Raw genomic sequence first — 17,494 nt, 5'->3', positions numbered from 1 at the left:
CCAAGGACTACAGCCCCCTTTGATTCCTGTTTTTTACTGCAAGCTCATCAGCAGGGATATATGCCTGAGGTTTTTCTTCTGTGGCTGCAAGTTTTTCTGTCTTTTGTAGCAATCATTAAAGTTTATTTGTGGGCTGAGGAAAGTTATACCCTTTGTGACAATGTGTTGTGGGGGTTTATTTAATCCTGTGGGGCATTTGAGTGCATTCTGTTGGGGGAGGAATGGAAGAAGTAAAATAAAAAGCTGTAGAAATCAGTGGAACTGGAGATCTAGAGTCCTAGAAGGTGGCAATCTGCTAATTAGTGTTCTTGGGAAAACCTGCCTGTGATGAAAATAAAGCCCCGTCGTTAAAACCCACTGCATTTTCCTTTTCTGCCCCTGAATGTTGTTAACAATGTTGCACTCTGGTTAAGTAAAAATCTAAAACTGCACTGAAGTGTTAGTAATCGGTTCCTGAGCAGATTCCCTAATGCTATTCACTTTTCCCTGCTAATCTTCCTGTGTGAGTTATAACAATGCAGCACCAAATGAGAAGGAAATGTCAGGTTATGTTTCAGGGCCAGCCTCCTGCCCACCCTCCATCTGTGCTGATGTCAGTGCTTATTGGAACATATGCTGCCTGTTGCTCACTGACCATCTGTTAGCCGAGCTGATGAAGTGTTCCCGTTGCTGGGACAACCCGGCCCTTGATTGCCAGTGGCACCGCAAACATTTTCCGCTCAGGTTTCACTTTTATCTGTGCTCTGGAATGGCAGCCCCGGGTGGGCACGGGCTGCCCCGTCCCTGCCTTTTCCTTCCACGTGCGGGGCGAGCCAGAACTCGGGCCCCAGGTTTTGGGGCGAGCGTGGAAGGCTGCAGCGAAACTCAGGTGCACGTGGGGCCTGCGATCAGCTGCTGGCATTACGGGCTCAGGTCTAAGGGCAGGAACGTGTCTGGTGGTGGTTAGAAAGTGTGTTCAGTAAGAACCCCTGGACTGTGACTGACATGGCTCAGAAACACTTGTAGCCCCGGGCTACAGAGGTATTTTTGGAGCCAAGCAAAAGGCTAGAGACGGGCAACTTTTCCCTTGGTTAAGAGTCACTTGTTCTGTAATTACTGAGTTCTGTATTTGTGTCTGACAGCCACAAGTCTCTTTACAACTGTAGGCCTCAGTTCGTAGAGCAAAAGTGACGATAAACCACAGCAGCAATGATCAAACTGTTTGCCCACATGCAGCCTTTTTGCAGCTCCGTCGGGTGAGCTTCCTTCCCGGGGGGCCGCCCCCCCCCTTAAAAATGTCTACAAGCGTTAATCAATCCTCATGACAAGCCTGTGGGGCTGGCAGGTGGTATTCCCATTTTGAAGAGAGAGAAGCGAAGTGTGAGAGCTGGCATGAGAACCGAGGCGTGCCCACCTCCCAACCCTCGCCTGCTGAGATCACTAGACCATATTGCCCTGCACTGCACACCAAGGGCCCCAGCTCAGCTGCGGTGCCAACGGGAGCTGCATACCAGAAACGAGGGCCGGGTAGGCTGTGTCCTTTAGTTCTTCCCATGTTAAATATACAGGGAAAAGAGCAGGGCCTGATAAATGAATTTTGTTGGTGAAGGTGGCCATGGTGGTTAGGCTCAGTGCTATGGTAACTGGTTAAGTGACAGCCTTTAGGTTGCAGAAAGTCTGGCTGCTCGGTAGTGTAAAACACTGTCAGGTTGTGAAATGCCTTAGTCTTTTGTCTTCTGTGTTGGTACTCCCTGGCGTTTCTCCTTGCCGAATCTGGCAGCAGTTTTGGTCCCTGGATGACATCAGTCACTTCCACGAGCTCTCTGTCCCGGCACTAAAAACTATCCAGTCCATCTTTCCATTCCTCTCCCTTCATGCAGCCTTGCCACTTTCCTGTTTTACCAAAATCTTTTTCATACATGTTGCCCCTTTGCAGTTCCTACAAAGCAAAAAGTGAAGTTTTTAGCCTCTCCTACAGCCTGTCCTTTCTGCCTTCTACAGTCTTCCTGTACCTGTAGCCTTCACTCTGGATAGCCTTTTTTTTTTTTTTTTTTTTTCCCTTCACTTCTCATGTTTCTAAAATCCTCTTCTGTTCCTCACACAAAAATCCTCTTCCCATTTTTGTTTCTCAGTTCATCCTGTCAGATACCTGTACCATCTTTTCGTAGTAGAAAGTTGTAGGCTCCTGTAAGAGTTGTAAGAAAAAAGGCTATTTCTTTTTCACCCTACACATCAATTATTGTTTTAATTAAATGACTGAATGCTACAATAATGCTGTGTGCTCAGAGACTACGTGATGTGTGGTAGAGCTGGACGAGATATGATACATACTGACATAATCCTAGGTGTTAATAATAATGTACAACTTCAACATATGTTGCTATTTCAGTATGTTCTGGCACAATAGGCTGGTTTTATTCGCCCTGGGGCCAAGCACATGAACAAATTACCGCAAGGCCAGAAAGGGTAGGGATTTGCATTGCCTCATCTGCTTTGTGGTAAGTGCCTGTGTTGGTTCCTATTCCATGGCGAGTGCAAGGTGATGTGCTGTGCTTTTGATGAGCAGCAAGCTGAGTCTCTTACCTTACATTTATCGTGGTTATGGTAAAGGCATTTATCTTCAGTTTATCACAATTACCACAATGGAGCCTGAGCACTCTAAATTTATACTCTCTTTTGTAGTGACTTGTTTGGTGCCAGTCTGCTTTTAAATCCACTTCAGTGTCCCTTTGCATTGCCAGAATGGTACAAATGAGCCAGAAAATAGATTAAAATTGGGCCAACTTTTAATCCCTTCCAAGAATTTCATAGGTTTTGTTGGTTTTACAGGCCTGGACCTCTATGCATTTTGAATCAAAACAATGCAGAGTTTAGCACTTTCCTTTAAGAATTGGCAACCTGAATTTCCCTTGATCAAGAAACATGAAGGAAAACTGGTAATATAAGCTACCATCTACCCAGCCTCTAGCAGAGTTTGCAGTTCTGAACTGAAAGCGCTATTTCTACACAGGACAGAATTGCAATTTTTAGACTGAGGTTAAACCGTCCTACTAATTTCTCCCTGTGGCTGAGTAGATAGATTACAGTGTGGATTTAGCGATATTTGAACAGCAAGAGTGTTAAACTGAATACTTTCAAAGGTTTGAGATTCTACAAAGCACGGTAAGATGAGGCAGATGTGTATATTTTACCAGAAATTTTTAACATCTGAGCATTTCTATGGCAATAACTAAGGGTCATGTTGAACTTCCAGATGGTGATACTCTTGCTATCTTACATGGATAGCTTTGTGACAATTACTGTCCTCATCTTAACTGGTGGCAGAGGTCTCTGGTTCTGTGGCCTGTCTACAACACTGGAAGGTAAACAAGGGCTCTTGCAAGCCCTCACACAGGCTTCTGAGATGTGTACAAGTAGCCTTGGCTGATGCTTGCAAAAAGCAGGGGGGTGGATATAAATCACCTGTTTTGTAATGCTTTGATTTAGGTATCAGAAATAGTTACAAAAGCACCGGGGAAGATCCTCAGCTAAGTGATAACTAGAGACACCATTAGAGAAAAAACATTTTTTACCAGCCAAGAACCAGATCTCTGTGGCTAGGGTGTTAGACACTGAGGGCTCTGCGTAATCACAGCTCTCACACATTTCCTCAGTCTGGATGGCTGGATCCTGTGAAGAACAATAAATACTTGATTTCACTGCTGTGCTCTACAGTTTGCGGAGTGGGGCTGTTGTGTGTGCTTTTGTGAAAAAATCCCGTCCTCGCCGCAGTGGGGGGGGCAGCCTGCCACTAACATCAGCTGCGTGAGGATTTACTCTGCCTGAGTTCTGCACATCACTCTCCGCACAAATTAATTAAAAGATGCCTTAGGTAGGTGTCCAGCAGGCACAGAAGGAACCCAGCTCTGTTACTAGTCTGCAATCCCCAGTTTTCCAGCTGTCACTATGTAATACGGTCTCCCCCTCACGTAATTCTTTCCTGTAGTCCAATAGAAGTCCTTTAAAGACGAAAAAAAAAAAAAAAAGAAAAAAAAAGAAAGAAAGAGGAACAACAAGCAAGTAATCCTGTCATACGATCTGCCCCAGTAGTTTGGGGCCTGTTTCTCTTTCAGGGGCTGTGAGCATGCTTTGAGGTGCACAATAGAGATGCCTTCTCCATTGACTGAGGAGCTCAATGAGCCAAGCTCGGCAGCAGCCCCGGTAACAGCAGCAGCAGCAGCAGTGGTGCAGCACAGTAATGGGCCCAACTGTTAACTGATTTAACACTCTGCCAGCTGCAGTCCCTGAGCTCAGAGAGGAGCAGCGGGCCTTTGAATATTACCTTTCAGCCAATTAGACATATGTCACTTTCAGAAAATGTTGCGTGCCTGCTCCCGTTGAAGAGAGGCTCTGCTGGGGAGCAGAGGGGAATGACATTACCTGCTTTTCTCCCGAATGCGAGGTCCCTCCTTTGGGTAGGAATTTGTTGTTTCTGATATTATCAGCACTGTGGATGCAAGTGCCAGAAGAGGAGTATAAGGAAGAGTGATTATTGGAGCTCCAGGTTTTTTAGTATCTTATAGGCTGCCTGGGACAGAGCTTTTACAGAAGAGGTAGGTTTGAGTCACTGAATTAAAATGAGACCTCTCTCCTCACCTCAACACTGAGAAAGTTAAAATCAGCATCTGAATCAGCTCATGTTTGCTTTGCATGTTAAAAAATAATAATAATAATAATAATAAAGAAACTTTGGATTCAGCTGAAGTAAATGAGTATGCAGATGTCAGGGAGTGGCACAGATTGACAGCAGCTCAGAATGTAAAATTTTGGCCCAGCAATAAAGTTTACAAAAAAGTACAAGTCAGACTGTTTCTAGTGAGTGGCAGCTCAGGGTGAGCACTGCAGGCTGCTTGATTTGTCCAAAGGATCATCATCAACGGTGCCACTGAGCTAGCAAACAGGGCTCTGGGGTACCAGGCATGGCTGCTCCAAAGTCAATGTCCTTAGGGCTGAGAAGTAGGTATTCACAGAAGACGAATATTAGGGATATTTATTTTCAGAATCAGTGTGAAAAGCAGAAGCATTTATATTTGTCATAGAGTAAGTATGCCACATTTTATTCCCAGATTGATTGAATATTTGTATTTCAATAAATTTGAAATTCGTACTTAAGTTAGTTTCTTTATGCTTTTTATATTAAAATACACAAAAATGCATTTTTAACATGTGTATTGGGATGAAATATTGCAAATTATGGAAAAAAATAAATGTTTCATATAATGTGTTTAAAATATTTTAATAGCAAAAGTCAAAACAAGTGAAATGAAGCTAACAAATTAAGCCAAATGAACTAAATGAAAAGGATAAGATAAATGTTTAAAGGTTTTTTACAACATTGTACAAATTGAAGCCTTCTGGGGATGGAGGCTAGTGGACAGAAAAAAAATATTAATCTTGGCCTAACGTTTTCTGTCTGGCAGTTGTTGCTGTGACACTACTGGTGAGCTGAAATATGGGATCTAGAACTGTGTGAAGACTGCTGCTTTTCCCACTGGAGGTGGGGATCTGCACACGTTTTGGATGCTGTCAGACCTGGACAACAAACTGTGTGTGGCATTCAAGAAAAGAAGGGAACAGGTGATGGCTCTTGTCTCTGTAACTTGTGAGAGGAGTGGTGAAGCTAGTTTAAATTAATCACCAAAAAGCCGTGAGAGTGAAATGTTCTCTGAATAAGAGCAATCGTTTCATTTGGTGTGAGCTTTCTTGGGTTTACTCTGGGTTTTCCTTCTCAGTTTCTGCAGTCACTCTCCTAGTAAGATGTTCTATGATTTAGACTTTTGGTGCTTGATAGTTAGGAAATAGTGATTGTCAGGGGCAATGAGATGAGTCATATTTTGGGGGCGAGGGAACACATTGGATCTAAATGTGCAGAAGAAGTTCTGAGGTATTGAGTCCTTTTCACATCTAACAATACCTGAAGAAAATCTTGAATTTAGATTTTGAAAAAGAATCCTCTCCTTTCCAAAAATAAAAAAAAAAAAATAAAAAAAATAAAAAAAAAACCTCTTCCCTTACACTGTTTTGACCAGCTTCAGTCAGTGATGACAGGATTATGGAATGGTAATATATACACTGAAATGAGATGCTATTTGGAAGATCCCAGGGTTGTAGTCAGACAAACGCTTTAAGCCAGAATAAGTTGTCAGTGTTGATAAAAGTAGTAGTTCCACACTTCCTATGCTTCTGGCTGCTTGTTCGCACTCTTGTGCTATTCTCTGCCCATCACCATACTCTCCTTTCTGCAACCTAACAGTGAACTGGAGCAGATTCAGCTGGAAATAACCTTTTCAGGTTATTTCAGAGGCTGTGAAGGAGTGGGGCATGTGTGTGTGGCAGGGTATATCTGGACCTATTTTCTCCAGTCTTGTTCATTGCATGGCTACACAAACCCTTGTGTCAGTAGATAGATAGTATGTGGTACTACAAGGATGGAATTGAGCGATCAGGGCAGGAAGAGAGCAGGACCACTTTATTTTTTTCTTCTGTGATAGCACTAGCTTATCGTCTCCAACAAAGCCTGTCTTCCCATGTAGGGAAAAATTGAGAAAAAGGACAATTTACCCTTTTTTAACAGCTGGATCACCTACCAACAAAAGCCACTTGAAGATATCTTACAGTGTCCAAGTCAATTTCTTGTCCAGCTAGCAGCTGGAGAGCCAAGATCAGATGTTCCTCTTGCTGGAGCTCCTTGCAGGTGTTGCTACCTGTAGACTTCGTTTGGATGTGACAGCTTTCTCAGTGGGGTACTTCAGTGCTGCTAAGCATGTTTTTGATGAAGTCCTCATTTTATCTGGTTGCCTAGTTTGTGATTAAAAAAAAAAAAAAAAAAAAAAAGATATTCTGAATACAAGTGGGGTAAGTTTAAATATACCATCAATAAACAACATAGTACTTTCCCCCTGTGGAAGTGTGTTGGATATTTACCGCACAGGTCTTGTATAACACTACACGGTTTGAACATGGTATTTCAGGGAATGATTGTTCACTTTTTTCATCTTTCTCTGCCAAATCTTCACTGAAGTGATCAGGCAGACTGTTGCTTTCTACCATCAGTCACTTGGTTGGTATGGCCTGGAACTTGCATATCTTTCTGCATTTGAATTCATTACTAATGCATAAGCATTCATCAGTTTGGCAGGAATGGACATTGCACATCTGTAATTCATAAGCTTCAAGACAGTTTTGGGTGATGATGATTCAGGCATCCACTAAATGTCCAAATTCCCTTTGGCATCAGTTGTCCAGCCATAACTTGTTGGATCCAGCAGAGTGAGTTCACATTGCAGGAATCATCTCCAAATTCCCACTTAATAGTTTGCATGCAGTTCATGCTGGAATAAGCAATCTTTGCATGGGGGAAGCTGGCTGGAGTCAATTTCATCCTTTTTGGCAGAGAAAAGTTGATAATGGCATCAGTTGTTGCACTTTTAGGGACAAACAGATGGCATGTGAATTCTTGTAATTTCTGAAAGAAGCCTGATGAAAGCTCCCAGGGTTGTCCAAACACTGAAAAGTTATATCGATAATGCCATTTTCTTTGCATGAGTTCTAGGGCTCCCAGTTTTCCTTTGTCTGAAAAAACACTAACAGCATTGCATCCCAAAAAGACATGCAGGCCAATCAGTACCCTGAATGTGTCAGTCCCAGGGGGGCATGCTATTATATTACTGTCAGGGAATGATGTTTGGTGTCTGCTTTCCAACTTTCTCATGCATCAGCCAAGATCTGTATTACTGCTGGATTTCACCCATCGTTTTAGCATGCAGTATAACACACGTCTTCCCTTTTTTTATGGTACTTTGAGAAGTTCTGTTTTCTTGTGGTGGTCTGTGGTTAGCCAGAAAGAGAGGATCACAGTTCAATATAGAAGTCTGTAATGTGCTTTACCTTTGTGATTTACACACATGCATACCATCTTTTAATCAGGATTTTGATAAGGTTTGACTTCTTGATGGGCCAAGAGAAAAAAATTTGTTACATGGACTTTGTGGTCTGCATTTGTCTTCTCAAAATGAATGCTGGTAGTGGATCCTCTTGTATTTCTCACCACCTTTTGTTGCTCATGTCTGGTAAATATTCTAACTTTCTGACTTTCTGCACCTTCCTATAGTTCAAAAGAGCAGAGATGCCTTGTTAACACCACTCAGCCTTGGGACGAGCCTTTGTTAATAACACAGACAGATGGGACAGTGATGGTTTCAGGGGGGCTTTGCTGGACTGTTTTTTCCCCCATCTGACTAAATAAACTAAGTCTTAGTCAAAGAGGTTTATCTGTTGCTCTGTTCTTGCTGATGGGCTTAAGTCTTCCTTCTATCCTGTTAGCATTGTATGAAGAAACCATGTGCATTTGACTTAATTCAGTTCTGAGGGCTGAAAAGGCCACAGCTCACTCTCACTGCATACTTTGATGTCTGCTGTCCTCTGTTAAACTGCTCTACACAGTACCACTTGGATGCCTATTGATTTTTACTTGGTTGCTTTCGGCTCTGTGGTCAGCACTAAATTATCTTTGGCAAGCATATCCATCAACAAGTTGTCTGGATACATGAGCTCTGTCCCTTTGTCTCCCTGACTGATACGTACCTAGTGTCTCCTTCAAACCTGCTCTTTCAGGTTCCAAATGATTTTTTCTCACTTGAAACATTATTTATTGGTTTGCATTTTTTCTTTTAGATAGAACCACTCTTACTTTGAGATAAAAGTTGCTGTCGTATCTGGATTAATGAAGACACTTTATGATAACTGCAAAGATCGCTTGGTATGCAGAATGTTTTTTCTGCAGAATATTCAGAATTTGGATTATCCATCTGGTAGTATTCAGTGCTGTTATTTTGTCTGCCTTTGCTTTTGAAGTACAAATGGTAACAAGACCAGGAATTAATGAACTTCTGAAACCATAGCTTCTCTATTGAAAATGGCAAGGTTCCTGGTTCTTTGCAATATTCTTTATTTGCACATCAGTACATCATGTACTGCATTTTACAGGCAGTTACTAATCCTTTATCTTTTCAAGTATTTGGGGTGGGGATTTGAGATTTGGTTGTGTTTGTTGTTGTTGCTGTTGTTTTAGGTTTTAAGTTGTTGTTTGTTGTTGTTGTTTGTTTTGATTGTTTTGTTGTTGTTTGTTTGTCGTGTCATCCCCCCCCCCCAATAGAAGACACATTCCTACTCCTTGAATCCTATTTCTTTGTTTTCCTAGAAGTTTCTCCTTTCTCAGCAATTGTTGCCTTGTTCCTTTGACTAAGTGATATCCCCAAAGACCTATTTTTGGCCGTGGTTATTCATACTTCTCACAATACTGAATCTGTGATGTTTAATTTTTATTTGGCAACATCCTGAAACAGAGTCTGGTTGTGGATCTAGGCAGCTTTCAGAAGAGCAAATGCATGCTGAGATGTGGCTTTAGGTTAGAGCTTGGTCTTCTGAAATTGTGTGAAGAGTGTATGTTTTCTGTGCTGTTTCAAAGCTGTTCACTAGTTCCTCTCTCTACTGCTTACTTTAATAGATGTGATTCTAATATTTCAAATCTGCAATAAAAAACACATGTATTGGAAGCATCAGCAAAGTTTACCATCACGTAAACAGAAAGAGCACGTGTGAAGAAAACTGATATTGTGGCGTTCAGTTTTCATTTAGTGGCCATTCTGGAAAAGCTAATCTGCTTGACATTTGTATTTATCTTCAAACTCTAACAATGGCCAACCATAGAGATAATGCAGACTATGCTGATTCATGTAGAAAAATCCACCTAACTCAAAATTAGCCCTCTCAAATGCTATCACTTACTATCCCGAGACACTGATGAAGAGAAAAAGTGTTGTAGCTCCACTTCAGTGAGCACTCAAACAGTAATAGCAGGAAGACAGATACACTGTCTCTGCCTTTCCTTAACCGAGTAGAGGGTGTGAAATTTTAGTGAAAGGGACAAATTCAACAACTCTAAGATACAAAAGCAAAATAATGCAAAAATGGCTTCCTCTCAGAACAAATTGCTTTCATTCAACGCTTTGTGTTGTTTGACTCACATAAATTCCTCATATTACTAATATTTTCTGGCTCCCCGTCAGAAGCAGATGAATAAATCCCTTGTTACTGGATTTTCATATGTATAGCCTTGAAAACTCGAACCTTTCAGTTTATTCTCCAGTCTGCCTGTAATAAGAAGTGACTTGAGGGATCTGGACCAGAAAATTGTTGAAATGGATATGTAGCTGGGAAGCATTTCATCCTTAGCAAAACAACATATTTGGCTAAATTTCATGTAGTTGCAAATACCCCCATCAGCCCTGGCCAGCATTGTTTGGTTGTGCCATAAATTAAATAAATACTATCTTCAGAAGGCAATTGCCCATGTAAGAATACTGTTAGCACAGTTCTTCCACTTATCTTTCTTTGATTACTTGCACTTAAACAATAAGTGGAAAGGAGCAGACAAACATACAAGTGGTAAAAGACACATTTGATGAATAAGGTAGATTGACTGCCTATATAATACTTTATATTTCTTCTTCAGTTTAGATGTTTTAAAATAGCCCATAATGTTTAAGGCAGATGAACATTACGTTCATCACGTTCAAGGCAACGTGAGAATCAGCCACATAAGATAATTTTTAAAAATTTAAGACAGGTTCCATGACAAGAGCAAAGGAACTGAAGGAGCATGATCTCTGCAGGACCTCTTGTTTGTGCTTATATTCTCTGGTATTTAATAAATTGTTGCCTCTAGTGTTCCCTGAGTGAGGCAGACATTATGTCTCCCATGTAGATTCCTTGCATCTCCTAAGATTTAGCTTCTGCTAATGACTTTTCTTCTATAAGGGCACAAACAGAAGCACCTTCCTCAACCCAGCTGCCCAATTTCATAAGACTTGTAGGAATTTAATCTCGGAGTGCAATTTCAACCTCCTAGCGACTTCACTACTGTTCTGACTCCTCGATACTGTGGGCACTTTCTTACCTGCTTGTTTGTGCATTTAGGAATCTGATGATAATATCACTTTTTCTAATGACTTGTCTCCTTTGAAAACATAGTGAGATACAGAGTTCCTGTGTCCATTCCCAGTGAGGAAAACCTACTGCAGAGGAGAAGCTGTTCTGAACACAGACATAGTTCCTCAGTTGTGAGTTTTGGTCCTATTTAAAACATGCACTGCATGTGTGAAACCATTGGTTATTCTTGCCTTTTTTTTTTTTCCTGCCTTGGAAAATCTGAGAGTCAAGCACAGACACCATGTCTGTCTTTGAACAGAACAATTAAGGTAATTAGCCAAGGCAACTGCTTAGTCTCTGCAAAGCAGAGCTGAGGAAAGTAAGAGGAATTTCCTCCTATGGAAGAGATACTTGAAGTTACCTCCAGATTCTTAGCTACTGCTGTCAACTTGAGAATTTAGCTGGCACGCAAATCAAAAGGGACAAAGCCCGAGCAGGAGGAAAAGGGAAAACGAGACACTTAAGAATATCCCTAAGGAGATTAGAAGAAGATCCCTCTACAGGAACTCTTGACACAGCAGACCCAAGCTTAAGAGACTGTCCTGAATTAGACTTGTCAGAAAGCAGAGCTAACAATAGCTGCTGGGCCCAGCAGACTCAGTCATGCACCCAGGAGGCTGCACTGTCCATCAGAAATTAGTGATCAGGGACTGCAGAGGTGAACGAAAGGCACAGTCAGAAGCAGCCACCATCCTGGAAGCTGGATGAGTGATGAGGGCAGCAGATATTGCTTGGGGGTGTTTGTGATAGCTCCCATTCAGAACAATGCTGTAAGATACCTGTAACCCATAATGTGTGCAATGACACTTAAGATGGTATCTACCACAGGAAAACAGAGGTGTAACACCTGAAATAAATTGTCTGAGGTGCTTACAAGTGAGATGTCCAATTTACTTGGCTACAGAGAAGTCCTATGGCAACAGTGAAGGGTAATATCTGTAGGAGCTTTGCACTTACCTTGTCTTTTTTTTGGCCCTCCAGCTCCTCAGTACTTCATTGTGGTGGCATTCAGAGCCATAGCAGGACACACTGATGCCACACGTGCATTGCACTTTCATGGTAGCTGCATGCTGGTGATGAGGGGAGGTTGTTCTGGCCGCCTTGCCTCACAGCTGCCGCAGCTCTGCCAATACATGGAGCAGGGTGTGCTCCAAGCACAGCTGTCATTGCTGTCGTCGAAGAATGGTGGAGACTCTGTCTTATGCTAGAGTCCAGGTTCAGGGGATTCCTGGGGAGCTCCTTGCAGGCAGTGTATTAAAAAAGTGCTTGTAAAAGCATTTCAACCTTAGCTTGAAAGAAGATATACAAAGAAGTCATTTGGAGCTGCATTTTTTGGAAAAACTTCAGCTCTTAGCTCGTGAAGCATACTACATATTGATAGCTGAGCAGTGTATTCAGCTGGGAGGACCTATACAGGGAGACTAGGGCAGGAGATTAATGCCCTTATGTTCAACTTGATCTATTACATAGAGCGCTCTTTGTCACTTCTCCTGGACACACCATGATTTAATGTTCAGGAACACACACATCTTGTCATGAACTCAATCAGCTACTGGTTTTCTAACCCATCCCTTCATCGGAACGTGAGAATTTTCACTTGCAGATATCTGCAGAGTAAGGCTTCTCATACAGAGGAAGCAGAAGGAAATTGTCCTCTTTAATGAGCATAAACTAAAAAGAAGGAAAATTTCCTGCCTTTCTGCCCTCCATGAACACAGTTGAGGTCCATTGTGGATGCTGTTTGATGTGCCTGAACTTCTCCTTCAAATAAAAGCAAGTAAAGCCAGGGTCCTGGCTGTTTCTTATTAAACATCTCCCAGACCTTTTCACAGCTGTCAAGTGCTTGTACACGGCAGCTGAATTCCACCTTGGAGTAACTGGATATCACTTCTCTGTCCTTGGAGTAACTGGACATCACTTCTCTATCTTCCTCATCTGGTTTTGTTTCTCTCCTTCACGTATTGCCCTAAAGTGTTGGGTGGCACTTGCTGGGTTAAATGACTTCCTTGTACCACCCTAGCCAAGGGCAGCCTCATTTCAGTGGTGAGTTTGTTTTGCATGGTGTTACCTAGAGGCTGAATCCTTCAGTCCGTACTCCAGCTGGTGCTTCCCTTGACTTCAGTGCAAATGTTGTGTGGAGAAGTTTAAGTAAAGACTACAGAATGCTCCAATCCTGTGTCTAAATTTAAGCACAATGTGGTGCCAGTGTAGAATTTCATTCCTTCTCTTCAGCTTTGTGAGACTGAAAAGGCTTCTCTGTAAGGAGCCAGGTGCAGCAGGGGGATCTGCATCTATATGTCCCTCAGATAAAGTGCTGCTGTGGAATTCGCAGAGTTAAAATAGCTGGTATATTGATACTGTCATTGTAGTACAATATCTTTAGTAGACTAAAAATCTTGCTTATTTCTCATAATCAATAAGTTGTATTAAAAAAATATATAATAATAAAATAAACTTTCAAAGGTTTCATTAAGAGTGCAAAAAGATCCTGGATACAGGAGAACTTCTGAGAATTCCAAGTGTCTAGCTGTAAAGTCTTCATATACAAAAAACAAAACAAAACAAAACAAAACAAAAACTTTAATACTTGAGTGTTTGTCTTTTATTCAGCTGTCTTGTAAGTATTGCTGCAAATGCAACAAGAGCTGAAAACAACAACCTCTTAACAGTGGCCCTTTTTTTGGCTGTTTAATAAACATACACTAGATACAAATTTAGGCAATAAAAGGTTCATGTAGTATGTATGTATGTATAATACAAGCACAAAAGGACTATTCAAAATGCATAGCAACCACTCGGCAGGGTTTAATTTTCCTTAACAGTTTTCCATTTTCCTTTAAATTTGGGATGGGAGTGGGGGGTAGCAATCAGAATCCTTGGCATAAATGGGATAATAATAAGGAAGTTCCTGGTATTGTTGATGTTATAGTTCCTAACAAAGCATACAACTGAATTCAGATAAAAGAAAGTTTCTGATTAAAAGGGGCCGTATGAATGAAAAATTTTAGAAGTTATTGGAAGTTTCTTTTAGCTGCTAATCGTTGTCATATGTTAACCATAAGAGAAGTGAAACACCAGCCAAGATTTTTGTAACATGCTTTATTAATTTGGTTAACAACTTTCTTAAAATGTATTTTAAAAACTATTAGCATTCTGTATGATAGCACACATAAATTATGTCAGCCGAACAGTACGGCAGGTTACATCATTGTGACATTTATGAAGCCAGCATCTGCTGTGCATGATGGGCTGGCTTTTTCGAAAGCCTATCTAAGGGTTTTACAGCTGGCTTTCCAAATATACGCCCTTCCGTCTTCTTAAAGCGACACACACACACACAGATCGGTGCTGGTTTGGATTTTCATCCAGATTTCTCACTTAGCAGGGTCTGTTTGAGTGTTGGTTTTCATGTATGCTGGCGGTGAAGTCCTGAGTGTTAAGCAGATGTGTCAGGACAACACCTAGATGTCCAGACTGAGGCTGTAATCCCCTTTTAGTCCAAGTGCAGAAGCAGATATTACTAACAGTTGGCTGAGAGTGCTGAGTGCTATAAAACCTAGTCACGCTTTACTGTCTTGAAAAATACAGAGGCAGTTAGCTTTGGAGGGTGTTTTGTTGATTTTTTTAATATTTGACACTAATGGTACGGGTAAGACTTTTAGTTTGTTTGTTTCAGAAGAATCTACCTTTCTAACTCTCACTGAAATCTGGGAGTTCGGTGCTTTGTGGGCCAGGGTCCGGGCCCTCTCAGCCTTTTTAGGCACTTACATTGACAGTCTGGCCTTCACATTGTGCTGGAGAAAAGGCTCGAGATGTGCCTGTAGGGTTCTGTGAATGCAAAGAAAACAAGGTTTTAAAGAATGTAGGGCCTGGGCACAAGCAAAAACAGCACTGCTGATAAAATAGCACCAGTCCTGCCAGCCACCGCGCGGTACTGGGCAAGTTGGTCTGCCAGGTTTATCTTCACCTGTTTGTTTCATTTTGTTTTGCTCTCTGCATAGAGCAGCACAATCAGCCCGTGATATGTGAGTGAAATAGGCGGAGGCTTTCTTCATGTTTTATCTTCCTCTGCTAAAACAAACAAACAAAACAGCAACCTCTTTCCTATCAAGACTGGCAGAACAATTTTGTGAGATATGGTGAAAGTGCATATAGATGTGTGCATGTTCGTACATATACAAAGCATTCTGTCCCTAAGTCCTGAAGTCAAACAAAGCCCCAAACCCCTGCAGTGCACTAAATAGTCATGCAGTTCTGATACGTGCATAAAGCAAGCCCCTAGTCCTTCTCCCTGAAAAGGGTTTCTGTGGCTGAAGAAAGAAGCAAGCAGAGGTGAAATCAGGTTTACAAAGTGGCTTCGCAGTGTCTCTCACCTGCCCGAAGGGATCGGCTTCGGATTCCCCTGCAAAACCCACCAGCAAAACACCGAGCTGTTAGTGAGCCACTTTTTTTTTTTTCTTTTCTTTTTTTTTTTTTTCTTTTTTTTTTCCCCTAAACCCTTCAATGGCCCGAGATACCTTTCCATGGGGCCACAGTTCTGCTTGCAAAAAGCCAGTCGTTTCATCAAAGCCCCAGACTCTGGAGAACATGGGCTGTGCCATCTCAGGGCTGCTTTTCAAGGAGGCATCTGTGCTTAGCATATGGCAACTATTTATTATAGCTGTTGCATTGAGAAACAACAATTCCCATGATAATTGTTTCTCGTATATCAAGATGCTTCAATCTCTGTTTCCCACAACATTCTGCTTGTCTGGTATGTGTGTGCCAATGTCACCACAGTCCTCGCAGACAGTTGTCTACGTTTTGTCATTACTGAGGGTAAACAGACATGACTTGAGTGGGAAGGAGAGCGGGGGAAGTGGACTGCTAATTTAGTCTGGCTTCAGTACTGCACTGTGAAAGGAGTACTGAATGATTTGTGGGCAATATTTACAAACCTCCCCTCCCTCAATCCGTCCGTTCTTTTTCTCCGAGCACACATTGTTTAAGAGCATTAATGCTTAGGGGTTTTGTCAGAATGCAGTACAGACGAGGCTTGAATTTGCAAGGGAATGGGGGAACTTTTCAGTCTGTTCATTATTCCAAAAGAAACAATCACACATTTCCTTGAAAATATATGACATGTATTGTACATTTAATCACATGTGCGTGCATACACTTTCAGCACCTCTACTAGAAGTGTACCATATATAACCCTTTCTCCCTCTGCTTACAGTATTCACATACATACCTTTCATTTGCTAGATGTCAAAATCCCTAAACACATAGAGTAATAGAATAAAAGAAAACCACTGGCTCATCACCAGCAAGAGAGAAACTTTTGATGCCTGACCTGGCTGTGATTTCCCCTTTTGAGCTCTGAGGTTTGGAGCCTATTCCAGGGAACAGTTGTAGGCTACATGTTTGCATGAATCAGCGCAACTCCGTAGATCTTCAGCATCAGTGTTTTGGCCCATGCAGGGTAGGATTTGGATCCATTTGGTGATGTTTTCTTTTTTCTTTTTTCTTTTTCCTTTTTTTTTTTTTTTTTTTTTTTTTTAGGGGAGAGAAGGGATAGTATGCACCTTTTTAATGAAGTATAGATAGTATGCACCTAGTTAATGAAAGCAAATGTGACCTGGAAATGGCTGAGCAATACCAGCATCTGAGAGTTCTGTGCATTGGGTAAACATTACACTCGTTTTTTCAGTTCGCCAGTGCCGCTTCTAAAAACCATAAGCATTAAAAATCAGCAGGAACTAAACTTTACACCAAAATCAAGCACGAGGCAGGAAGGGTGTTGACCCTTACCATATTTCAACTCAGGTCATGCTACTGCAGAGCTTGGGCATAACCAAGATTTGACCTCAGCTCATTTTGTGTTCTAAAACAGAGAGAAGAGCCTGTTACTTTCTGATAAATTAGGCTCTGTTCAAAATACAGCATTACTCCCTGACAATACAAATGAGCCAAGCTCTTAACGCGATGATGAGAGCTTTGATGATATTCAGCACTTGTGAAGCTGACTCTTGGTCTTTTGTGTGGCGCTGATGTGTTTACACTAACCAGAAGATGTTCACACGTACCGTATTATTCATAAGTTCATCTGATTTTAACCAGCTTGTCTGCTTTCATGTTAAAACCTGAGCTGAAACAATTTTGGTTGTGCGTGGAGGTGGTACAGCTCTTAGCGAAGTTTACATGACTCTGCTGCTTTATCCCATCGCTAACTGGATCCTGTATTTGCATGTAAAAGTCTGACTTCATAATGCTGCTTTATTTTTGGCTTTGTGCAAGCTGTTTCTAGTTGAATCAATAGTAAAACCGCTCCTTAAGGCAGATAAATATGTAATTAGTAGAAATAATGGAGCACTAGTCAGCTGCAAAACTGATGCTTCATCTAAATGTGTGTAAGGCACTTTATTTAGTTGGCATGTTGCTAACATCTATTAAGTTAAATTATGAGAAGTGTTTTGAGGCCTTTCACACAGAAAGTGAAGCTTTTCAT

At 41.5% G+C, this 17,494-nt stretch overlaps 1 protein-coding gene across 1 annotated transcript in view; it reads left to right on the top strand.

Annotated features, from left to right (window-relative positions):
• FAM120B (family with sequence similarity 120B) overlaps positions 1-5,013 on the top strand; it is a 75,898-nt gene extending 70,885 nt beyond the window's left edge. The window contains exon 13 of the mRNA XM_035321878.1: positions 5,003-5,013. The gene's annotated coding sequence lies outside the window, so the exon portion shown is untranslated. The remainder of the gene's footprint in view (positions 1-5,002) is intronic.
• Positions 5,014-17,494: the final 12,481 nt, after the last annotated feature.

This window comes from Oxyura jamaicensis, chromosome 3 (genome assembly GCF_011077185.1).
Source record: "Oxyura jamaicensis isolate SHBP4307 breed ruddy duck chromosome 3, BPBGC_Ojam_1.0, whole genome shotgun sequence".
Lineage (NCBI taxonomy): Eukaryota > Metazoa > Chordata > Aves > Anseriformes > Anatidae > Oxyura > Oxyura jamaicensis.
The sequence above is the reverse complement of the archived record's forward strand: the minus strand, read 5'-3'. Positions and strand labels throughout refer to the sequence as shown.